General features: G+C 37.3%; 1 pseudogene; it reads right to left on the reverse strand.

Annotated features, from left to right (window-relative positions):
- On the reverse strand, positions 1–9,729 carry LOC121296693 (annotated as a pseudogene).
- Positions 9,730–10,854: the final 1,125 nt, after the last annotated feature.

Here is a 10,854-nt window from a genome sequence, read left to right on the forward strand (position 1 = left end):
TTAGTTCTTCTCAGTGCTGTAAAGGAGGGTGCCGAAAATGTCCGCTCCACAACTATCCCGCTCCATACACAACTGGCTCACTCCGCTCACACTCTCTGGGTTTTCCTCCACGTGAGACTGAGCTGAGACCTCAGTGAGAACTGTGGTGCGAGAACGGGGGCATGGCCACTGGACTGTGTGTTTTTTGTGTGTGTGTGTGAGTGTGTGTGTTCTGTGATTGGTTGTTTATGTTCTGTTAATGTTCGTTGTTAGGCACGCTGGACCTGCATGGCGGTGCTAGTAACCTTCATCCAAACTCACGAAATGATGCTCACAGAACTGTTCCCGTAAAGCGCACCGTCGGGTCTGTGATTTTTCATGTGAACAGCACCTAAGAGTGGAAATAATTGTATATAGGGCTCTGCTTGGCTGAGGGACTGTGGCAAAGTGACCCGCCCCTGGGCTATTTATTTGTATTGTATGTTACGTGTAGTGTGTTGATGTTGGTGTATATTACAGGGAATTGCACTTTTATTAATTCATGTGCAGTTGTACCAAGACTCCAATTGAATGATTGATTAGCAATCAAGTATCGGTACAGCTGTATAAAAGCAACAAGTTTTTACTCACTCGGGGTTGTATGTTCGGTGAGTGGAGAACGGGTGTGGAGAAGGAGAAAGTAAAACCTAAATTAAATAATTGATTTAAACTCATCGTGTTTGCCTGTTCTTCCACTCGTTTGTCTGTCTTTTTAGTGTTTGTACGTTTTGTTTGTCTGTTCGTTTTGGCTACTGTGCCGTTTTATTTTACAAAGTGTTTTTCGTTTGTTCAACCTTTTATTTTCTGTTTATTGATTAAACTGCACAATAGCGCAATTCACATTTAACCTGGCAGTACTGAGTGTTTCTTCTGGTTCTGACGTCACCATACACGCCATCCTGTTACAGGGACAATAACAATGTATCTGTTCATGTTTATTTGTTCAATCTATCTGTTCAACTCCACCGAACAGGGGCGTTTACCCACTTTTTTATTTACCACTACACCACTGATGTGCCCCAAGTTTCACATCTCTACATAAGTGGTTTCTGACAAGATTGTTTTAAATTGGCCAAAATTATTGAAAAATCCAATATGGCTGCGTAAAGAGGCTGGTCGTAGGGTGATGTCAGGCCAGAAAGGAGTACACACGCTGACAAGCAGTACTGGCAGGTGAAACTGAGACTCTGCGACACTCACTGCATTTATTGAAAAATAAAAGGTTTAAAGAAAAAAACAGCACATTGCACTTGAGGTCAAAATAATTAGACAAACAAAACAGACAGTCACTAACAAACAGGGTGGACGAAAGCTAAACACAAAAAAAGTATGGTGCCGGTCCTTCCAGCACTCCTAGCAATTGCTATGTTTACTTTGTTGTTTTTTATTCTCTCCTCTCCACAGCTGTTCTCCACTCACTGAACACACAACCCCGAGTGAGTAAAATGTGCATCTATATATACTGTTGTGCCCGGATTCAATTACTAATTATTTATTCACTTGGATCCCAGCACCTGAACTAATTTGTGCAACCCCGTGCTCACATATTATTAAATACTTGAAATGCACGTGGAGTGCAATCCCCGTGCCTAAATACAACTGTATATTTTAAATCACTCGTGCTACACAGACCCTTTTATATCCCATGCACCAATACCTATACACCAACATTAACACACCACATGCAACATATAACACCAAATACACCCAGGGGCAGAGCACACTGCCATAGGCTGCCAAACCATGTGACCTATGACCTTCATTCTTTCTTTGACATTAATTTCCCATAGACCTCTACAACTATATGAAGTTTCATCACTTTACCACATGGTACCATAGAGAAACACTGCAATAAATGCAAATTCACCACAGCTGAAATTCAATATGGCCGCCAAACTACGCTACAGATTTTCTTCTTGCGAACAAATCTGAATGTAGGCCATGAGAGGCATATGTGCACCAAGTTTCAGATCTCGGCTGTAAACGGTTTCGGAGAAAAATATGCGACAAATCCAATATGGCTGCCAAACCATATGACTTATGACCTTCGTTTTCACTCTGGCACAACTTCCCATAGGCCTCTACTACCGTACCAAGTTTCGTGACTTTTCGAACAACGATGTTGATTTTTTACAGACATTTCAAAATTGTTGGATAAACAGAAATAAAAAAAAAAATGCAAAAAACCTTAACAATTACAATAGGGTTCCAGCAACTTTATTGCTTGCACCCCTAATGAATAAGCAAACCATATAACAAGTAAAACGGAACCCCAGAATGAAAACTGAAAACACTCTCAACACACAGGGTGCTAGATAATCATCGAGTAGTGTTTCAACATAGAGTTAGATCAGTTTCTTATATACCTTAAAACTGTCAGCAAGGCAGAGGGTTAGCCAATGTTGATTCAGAAATTAGCATATAAGGGAAACAATTTATAACTATGCATATGTGGCATATAGCTAAGCAAGCAGATAACATAATCGCTGTTTTTTGTATATGTGCAAAGAGACATGTCTGGCTCATCCTATTATCCACTGTCTCACAGCTGCAGTGTAGGCAAAACTTTATCTTAAGCAAAGCATACAAGGTTATGCGAGCAAGGTTATAGGCGTGCAAGATGCCAGTACTGTAGCCCATCACAACAATAGGATGGGCTATAAAACGTGACAAAAGTTTTTGGAAACATATTTTCTATTGAAAAAGGGTCACGCTTTATTTTAAGAGGCGCCCATTAACTATTAACAAACTATTAGTAAATACATTAATAAACATGAGTTACTAGTATGTTAACAGTTAGTTAGTAGTTAATAGATTATTTTTTACTTGTATTAATAAACATTGGTTACCAGTTAGTTATCAGTTAATAGATTATTTGTTACTTGTATTAATAGACATTAGTTACTAGCATGTTAACAGTTTGTTGACTGTTAATAGACTGTTTGTTACTTGATGTATTATAACTTTTCAGTTAATAAATCAGTGAATAAATGGACCTACTTTGATGTAAACATATGGAGTAAATGTGGTAGGGCTTAGAAGTAAACCCATGAATAAATCAGTATTAACTATTAACAAACTAGTAGTAAATATATTAATAAACACTAGTTACTAGCCTGTTAACCACATTTTCATTTGTTAACAGGTTGTTAAGCTTTTGAAGCATGGTTGTAAGCACACTAATAAAAACAAATAAAGAACAGGAAAAAAATCTACTAAAGACGAGGCACCACTTTAGTTTAGAAATTACTTTATTTCCCACAATAAGAACGTCAAGCAAAACCAACTCTGTCAAACTTTGAAACCCACCAATGAAAACACCTTATCAATTACTCATTCACTCGATTTCACTTTTAAAACCACATAAAAACAGCATTTAAAAAATACTTTTACAGTGATGTACCTATGGTCACCCTAGATATTGGAAACGATAGTGTGCATTTGAAAAACCAAACACTTGAACATATGCCCTTGGTAGTGTTTTTTTTTTATAACAGTTAACATTTAAATTTTTTAACACATGTATGGTCATTCTTATAGTGTTGCTACAAGTGTTTAAGCAAGGAGTATGGTTTTATTTTTGTTTTACATCTCAACCACTTTTTGAAACTTTTAAATTGCAGTCTTCCATTGTTGTTTCCAAAATGGCTTGCATGTATTTTTCAGAACTACATGGATTTATCAGTGGGTGGAGGAATGATGGTAAATATAGTTCTGAGAAATACATGAGAAGCCATCTTGGAGCTATTTTATATACAGAGACAGAGAGGCCTGATATTTAAAAGTGAAAAAAGTGGTCAAGATATAAACAAAATAAAATAAACTATACACACACCTTAAAGTAGCACACAGTTGTAGCAATACACAAAACAAACACCTTTTGTTGTCCTTTAAGCATGAATTCAAGCATTTGCTGATTTAAACATTTTTTTAAATGATTATTATTTGACAACATGTGTATAACTGTATTATGCAGTATTAAACAAGAACAGAAGGACACTACTTTAATGACTGTTAGAAACACACACACACACACACACACACACACACACACACATATATATATATATATATATATATATATATATATATATATATATATATATATATATATATATATATATATATAATTACCAGTGGTGTACCAGTGAACGGGTCATCCGAGATATTCTAAATTATATGCATTTGAAAATAGCTAATACTTGAATATGTGCACTTCCGAGTACTTTTTTTTTTAAATAACATTTCACGTTTACATTTTTTTTTAAATTCTTTTAGCCATGTCTGGAATTATTCTATGGACATGAATAAGAAAAAAAAAACTCTAGTGTGCACGACTTCCGTTCCATACTAAATTGTGCACACATGATGGCAAACTGTGCACGCAAGATGAATTTATTTTTTACTCATGTACAGGGCTCTGTATTATTCTAACCTCTTACTAATATTTCTTTTTAGAAAGCAGTGGAAGTAGCTTTCCCTTTCTTTTCATTTCTTCAATAATTCCATTGGTTTGGTCATCAATAGCACTGGCACATCTTTCTGAGAAGTCCATCAGCTTCTCTTCCTTTGGCTTAAATTCACGAAGTGTGTCGAACTTTTCTGGTGCTGCAATCTCAACTCAGCAATTGGTGCTGTAGCAATCATAGTGTTATGATCCAAGTTGATGGTGGTTAAAGCATGCGACAAGACACCTTTTTTCTTGTATGCTGATAGAACTTTTTTGTACCTCTCTAAAACTTGTTTTGGATTTTTCACTGTCAAAAAAGAATAACAAAAAAAAAAGAATTACATAAGGCAGTGGTGCAGAGTATTGGTAGGGGCCCTGGACTAGTAACTGGAAGGTTTGAATCCCAGGTGAAGCACTGCTGTTGTACCATTGAGCAAGGTATTTCACTGAGATTGCTCTAGTAAAAACACCCAGCTGTATACATGGGTACAGATATAAAAGTGTCATCCAAATAAATTAATAATACAATAATTAATTGATAATAATAATGCTTCACTAGTTATATAAGCAATTAGATTAAATGTTAAGTGTACAAAACATGCACAAGTGTCCTGCTGGTAACTTAAGAGCATGAATAATCTAATCACTGTTTATTTTCATATATATAAGATGAATTATAAACTTTAAAAAAAGTATTCATAACCAAGTATTTCATTACAAGAAATCTCTGTGTGGTGAAAACACCGTAATGATTAATATAGATATCTGCCTCCATCTAGATCAGTAAAATAGGCCAATATGTACAGGAAAGGAAGTGGTTAGAAGTGTTTCACTGTTTAATTTTAACAGTGTTGTTCTTAAAAACTCTGAATTAAAGTTATCTTACTGAATCAAAGAAAATAGTACAAAGGAAGGGAGTGTAGTGATAAGAGTGAGAGATTATTACAGGGGATTTCATAAACACAGTGAACAGGAAAACCTAAGAAAACTGATGAGACTGGCTCAAGCCTGTTGTGACAGGGTATTTCCTTCACATCTTCAGCAAGAGACATAGACTTTGTATTGGATACCATACCAGTGCTCTGTTTTACTTCAAAACTGACTTCCCCTTTGATAACAAAAATCAGTGCTTGACTGAAAGACAGACCACTTGTAACTCTGGTCTGTTTATGTGCCAGCAATTTTATATCGGAACCATACCCCTGCCAAGGCTTAGCATTGGAAGCATACACTGTTACATACACTGCTTATCACATAGTATAGCTATAAACATCCCAACCAGGCATGTTGCAAAATTCAATAGCCTTAAACTGTAAGCTTTTGTCATGGCACACGCCAAGGTATTTAAAGAATTCTGTAACACAAATACAAGAGTCATCTATGCTAAGGTACTAAATGTAATCTCAAAAACACCACCGGGTCTGTTAATCTTGAACCACTTCTGCAAATGACTAAAATCAAGTAAATTATTGACTACTAGCACTGTACCAATATCGATTGCTCTTGTATATCATCTTCCACAACTGAAAACTCTGTTGAGGGATAAATTGTTGCTTTTGCAATAATGGTATCTGCTGTGACTTGAAATCTACCCCCTGCTGGAACATCCCAGTGGACTTCCCCACAATAACCCCGGGACCATTGTATTATTATTAGAACACTGTGTGTTAGTTCCCTTAACCACCTTAAAATGTTAAACAAAGTAAAGACGACAAGGTTTTTGCCACTTTGGTTTTGCGAGTGCATGTGATTTGCATCCACTGTTTGTATGCAGGTTACATTCTATTCCATTTCCCCTTCAACAGAGTGCAGATCAACATTAGGTTCATAGTAGCGTTGCTGTTTACCTCACCTGTTTAATTTGTACAGATGCCAGGGGGTGGCTGTAAGTTGCAGTACTGTAGTTACACTTTTTACCCTTATAGTGGTTTGATTACTGGAATTGCAAAACAGAAACATGCCTCCAGTAACTTGCTTGGCTTCAGCACATATCTCTGCTGTGATTCTCATTCAACACCGGCACCAATCTTTTGGTGAAAAAGTGACTCTCTACCCTCTCTGTCCCTAGATAGTCTGTCATCAGTTCATTTCCAGCTCTGGTCCTGGTTTCTGTGCTGCACAAAGTATTAGCTAGGGTTACCTTTGTCAAGACCTTTTCAAGATTTTAAAGACTTTAATCAAGTCCACCTAATTCTTCTTTATTCAAGGTCAAATAGATTCAGGGTAAAGTTAAAGGCTGTATGCAAAACATTTCCGAAAATAAAGTTTACAGTAAATGCATTCTGAGGCAGTCGACACAGAAACATGAGAGATCCGTGTAAGCATGGGGGCTGCTTAATCATTCATTTCAGATCACAAACATAGGAGTATCTTTGTTAATTTACAAAATATTTGTTTTTGCAGAAATATGTTATTTATAAATAAATAAATAAAACATAGACAAGGTTTTCCTGTAATTTTATAGCACTAAATTTCCATCTGCTTTCTCATTTCTCATGGTTTACATGCAGTGCCCCTGTCTCATGCCATTTTGATGATAAGCAGGCATATTTTCATAAGACAACATAAGCTAAATTATTAACCAGGAAAGTAAAAAAGTGTGCTAGGTATATATCAACCTACTTGCATGCCACTTAATATATTATATTACTTTCCTTTGCAGATTGTGTACTGAAGTGTAGTGTGTATTATGAAACTTGATATTTTGTACATTTTTGTGAAGTTGTCTGGGCGCGAGGTGAGAACGTCATTTCATTGTAAAAATGAACATTACCCACACCTCTAAACATTAAGATATTTTACCTTCTCATAAATAATGCTTGATAAATAACAGAATGTTTTTCAAGCTACATGTATACCTGGTCATACACACAGTGTTTTCGTTAGAAGTTGGTCAGCTTGTTTTCAATTCCTTTTAACTGGTCCAGAAGTGTAAAGGACAAGGTCAGTGGTAGTAGCACAATACCAGAAAATAAAACAAAATAAAAAAATAAAATCACTTTGGCCTATTTTTAATAGGGTAGGTGTTGGTGTTTTGCTGACAGATGGACAGAGATAGAGGTTAACATTGAAACAGAACTCAGGATTTATTTAACACAAAGAAAACCCTGTGACAGTTCCAACGATGGTAAGTCATGGGAGAATATCAAACAAGTGTACAGGAAACCAAAACAAAATAGGGAAACAAAAGCACTTTACAAAAGCAGCTAAAAATAAAAGGCTGCCATGTAGTGGCGATGTGCTGCTCTTACTAAAATGGAAATCCCGCTGACATCACACACAGCTACTCAAAATGGTTACTCACCAACAGAGGAAAAGGCTTCGTTCGACTCCGACTCACAAACACAATTGCCTTGGCTTAGCAGCACATGGGCATGTCAGGGGCTCCTTTTTACAGCGAGACTCTCCGCCGGGACACACCCACCAGCCAGTCAAAGAACTACAGGTGATCAGCCCTCGGCAACGACTCCCGGTAAACACACATCTAGCAGCTTGGCACAGGCTGAGTGTCTAGCTCAAATTATTTACAACAATAAATACAAATCTAATTAAACTACTGTATAGGCACGTGTACAAGGCCTCAACCCTGACCCACTATTCTTCACTACAACATGGTTTCAAAACAAACTTCAAAGTGCCTTCTTTCTTTTTTAATGTTTGATGGACACTTTGGCTTACTTTCAACTCTCAGCCGAGGTAACCAGAGGCATTGTTGCTGGAAACTTCTTAAAACTAAAATTTGTCTGGTAAAATATTTAGGATTCCTAACTCCCAAGGCATTCTTTTGATTTAAAAAATATTTAATTAAAAAAAAAATCCAACAACAGGACTTGATACTGTCAGCTCAGTGACCAAAGCTCGCTCACACACACACTACCCAGTTTAGATTTTATGTTTATAAATAAACGCATGGACCGATTTAAGTGACTTTCGATGCATTATTTATTTTTGATGTGGAGTAATAATCATTAAAAAAAAAAAGATTTGCACCAAGAATTACAGAAGATCAAAAATTGTATTCATAATTCGAATTTTAAGGCATGTCTAAATTCTAGGAAAAATATGATGATGGTATGTCGACTTCATTAATAATATATATAACTAAGACTGTTCCTTTGAGGGTCACAAAAACATAGTAAACATAGCCAATGAGGCTATTTTGAACAGGGGGCAGATATTTCTCACTGTTTGATCTGGTTGTGGTGTCCTGTGAAGACAGTGGAATCGGAACACCCCACTATGCCGTATTCACAGCTAATCTCACAGGATTCGTTTCCTGGGAGCTTTATTTATTTGCCAGCCTCCTCTTCCTCCTCCACTGGCTCCCAGAGCCCTTTGCTCTGACGGACCTTCTCTGTCATATTCATCAATGCTTGCGCCTCTAGATCTGCATCTAAAATGCTATTCTTTGTCTTAGACTGCAAAAGACATAAACAGACACAAATACAGGTATACCGATATTTAGGATATTACAAATATTATTTGACTACTGCTGCCATCTAGTGGTAAAAACCCCCAAAAAACAAATTCATTTGTTCATGCGATGACGTATATAACAACATAAGCAAATTTAAAAATTAGGGAAGGTCATTTGGATCCTACATTTTAGTGGCCGGTGTGTAACACATTTGTTGACATTAAATTGCATTTGCCATGTTTATGCCCAGTACTGTAAGCGGTCTAAATCACTTTGTATTTCTTGGGTGGCCGAGTGTGTGTCGGTCTCTCTCTCATGCTTTGTGTTCTCTGCAAATTTGACAAGCTTGCTTATTATCCCCGTCTAAGTCGCTGATGTAGATAAGAAACAGGTTCAAGCACGGAGTCCAGCAACACACCACTGAGTACATGGCCCCTTCTGGAGGTCCCCCCTCTTACGAGTACTCTCGGCTTCCTATGTTTAAAACAATTATTTATCCACTCGCAGTACTTCCTTGTATTCCCACTGATTTCAGCTTTAGGGTTACTCTTGTGTGTGGCACTTTGTCAAGGGCTTTTTGGAATATGTTTGTTAATAATTTGTCAAGCCCAGAGAAATATAAACTACATTGAAAAAAAAAATGTCACAGAAAGGAAGATCTAACTTACAGGAGCGTCTTCTGGAGGTTCCCCCAGCGCCCACACCTCCAGGCATCAATGCTGACGTCTTCCTTGGCAGAGAGTCGAGGGTTGTTGTAGGTGGTACACAGGGGCTTGGCCTTGCTGTGTCCTTTCCTGAAAGGATTGTCCACCCAAAAACCAAAATAACTGTTCTGCCCATCCATTCCCTAAACAATACAAAATGTGGTATTTCATTGACTAAATATATTAGTTATTCAAATAAAGTCAAAGGTAAATTCGACTAGACCTTTTTAAAATCATTACTCAACCATCACTTATTATAGGAATCCCACCATACTGGCAACTTGTTTTTTCAATAAAGGGCAATGGAACAGGTGTAAAAAGCAACCATTTCCCAAGCACATGCTGTAGAATGTTCTACACCACGTCACTGTATTTTACCCAGTCAAGTTTGTTCTGACATTACAGGAATTATTGATAAGGACACCATGGCTCTCTGTAGTGTTATCTCTCTACTGATTCATTACCTGATGCATTATAAAAAGAAATCCAAAAAGAACATTAGCATTTTTTTTGGAGTTTATTCAATTTTGTGTTGATTGTAGGTCCTTTTGTGTTATTTGCCAAACTGGTACTTGTATAAAACATACTCACAGTACATGTCAGCAGCTGGAAACACAGCTTTAAGAGGTAACTTCTAACAACAAAGCAACTTCTATTTGCAAATTTGAAACAATTCTTATACCAAACATTTAATTAAAGAAAAAAAAATATATATCAAGGTACTGTACCAGATTTAAAAAGTTACTGGTTTTCTTACTAGACCATGATACAAAAAAAAGTCTACAATAGCTGCACATTTTCATAAACTACCTACTTAAATACACCTTGCTCAAATATTATCCATTAGTTCTGACATACATTCAATTCAGTAGAAAACTATGCTTTCAGCCACATAGCCTGTGTGGAACAAGAACATGTACAGCTGAAACTGAAGCATCCTACCTTGGAACTGGGGCTGTGAGATGCAAACCCAACAAAGATGCATCCCTGTGAGTCTCAGGTGACCAGGATGATGTGGCCTTTGTGAACATCCTGTCCACACAGTGGTGAGAAGCTCTCCCATGAAGGCGGGTGGAGGGGAGGAGCTACCACTGATGTGGAACCTCCACGCGCAGCTGGGAGTTCTGGTGTATGATAGAAGGCAGGTCTAGGACACTCAGGAACTTCGCTGCACTCCTGCAACAGGTTCCCTACCCCACCTTCAGAAAGCTGTATGCACAGCCCTCGACTGACCACCAAGCTGAGGAAAGTGGACACACTGGAGA

The sequence above is a fragment of the Polyodon spathula genome, chromosome 21, assembly GCF_017654505.1.
Source record: "Polyodon spathula isolate WHYD16114869_AA chromosome 21, ASM1765450v1, whole genome shotgun sequence".
Classification (NCBI taxonomy): domain Eukaryota; kingdom Metazoa; phylum Chordata; class Actinopteri; order Acipenseriformes; family Polyodontidae; genus Polyodon; species Polyodon spathula.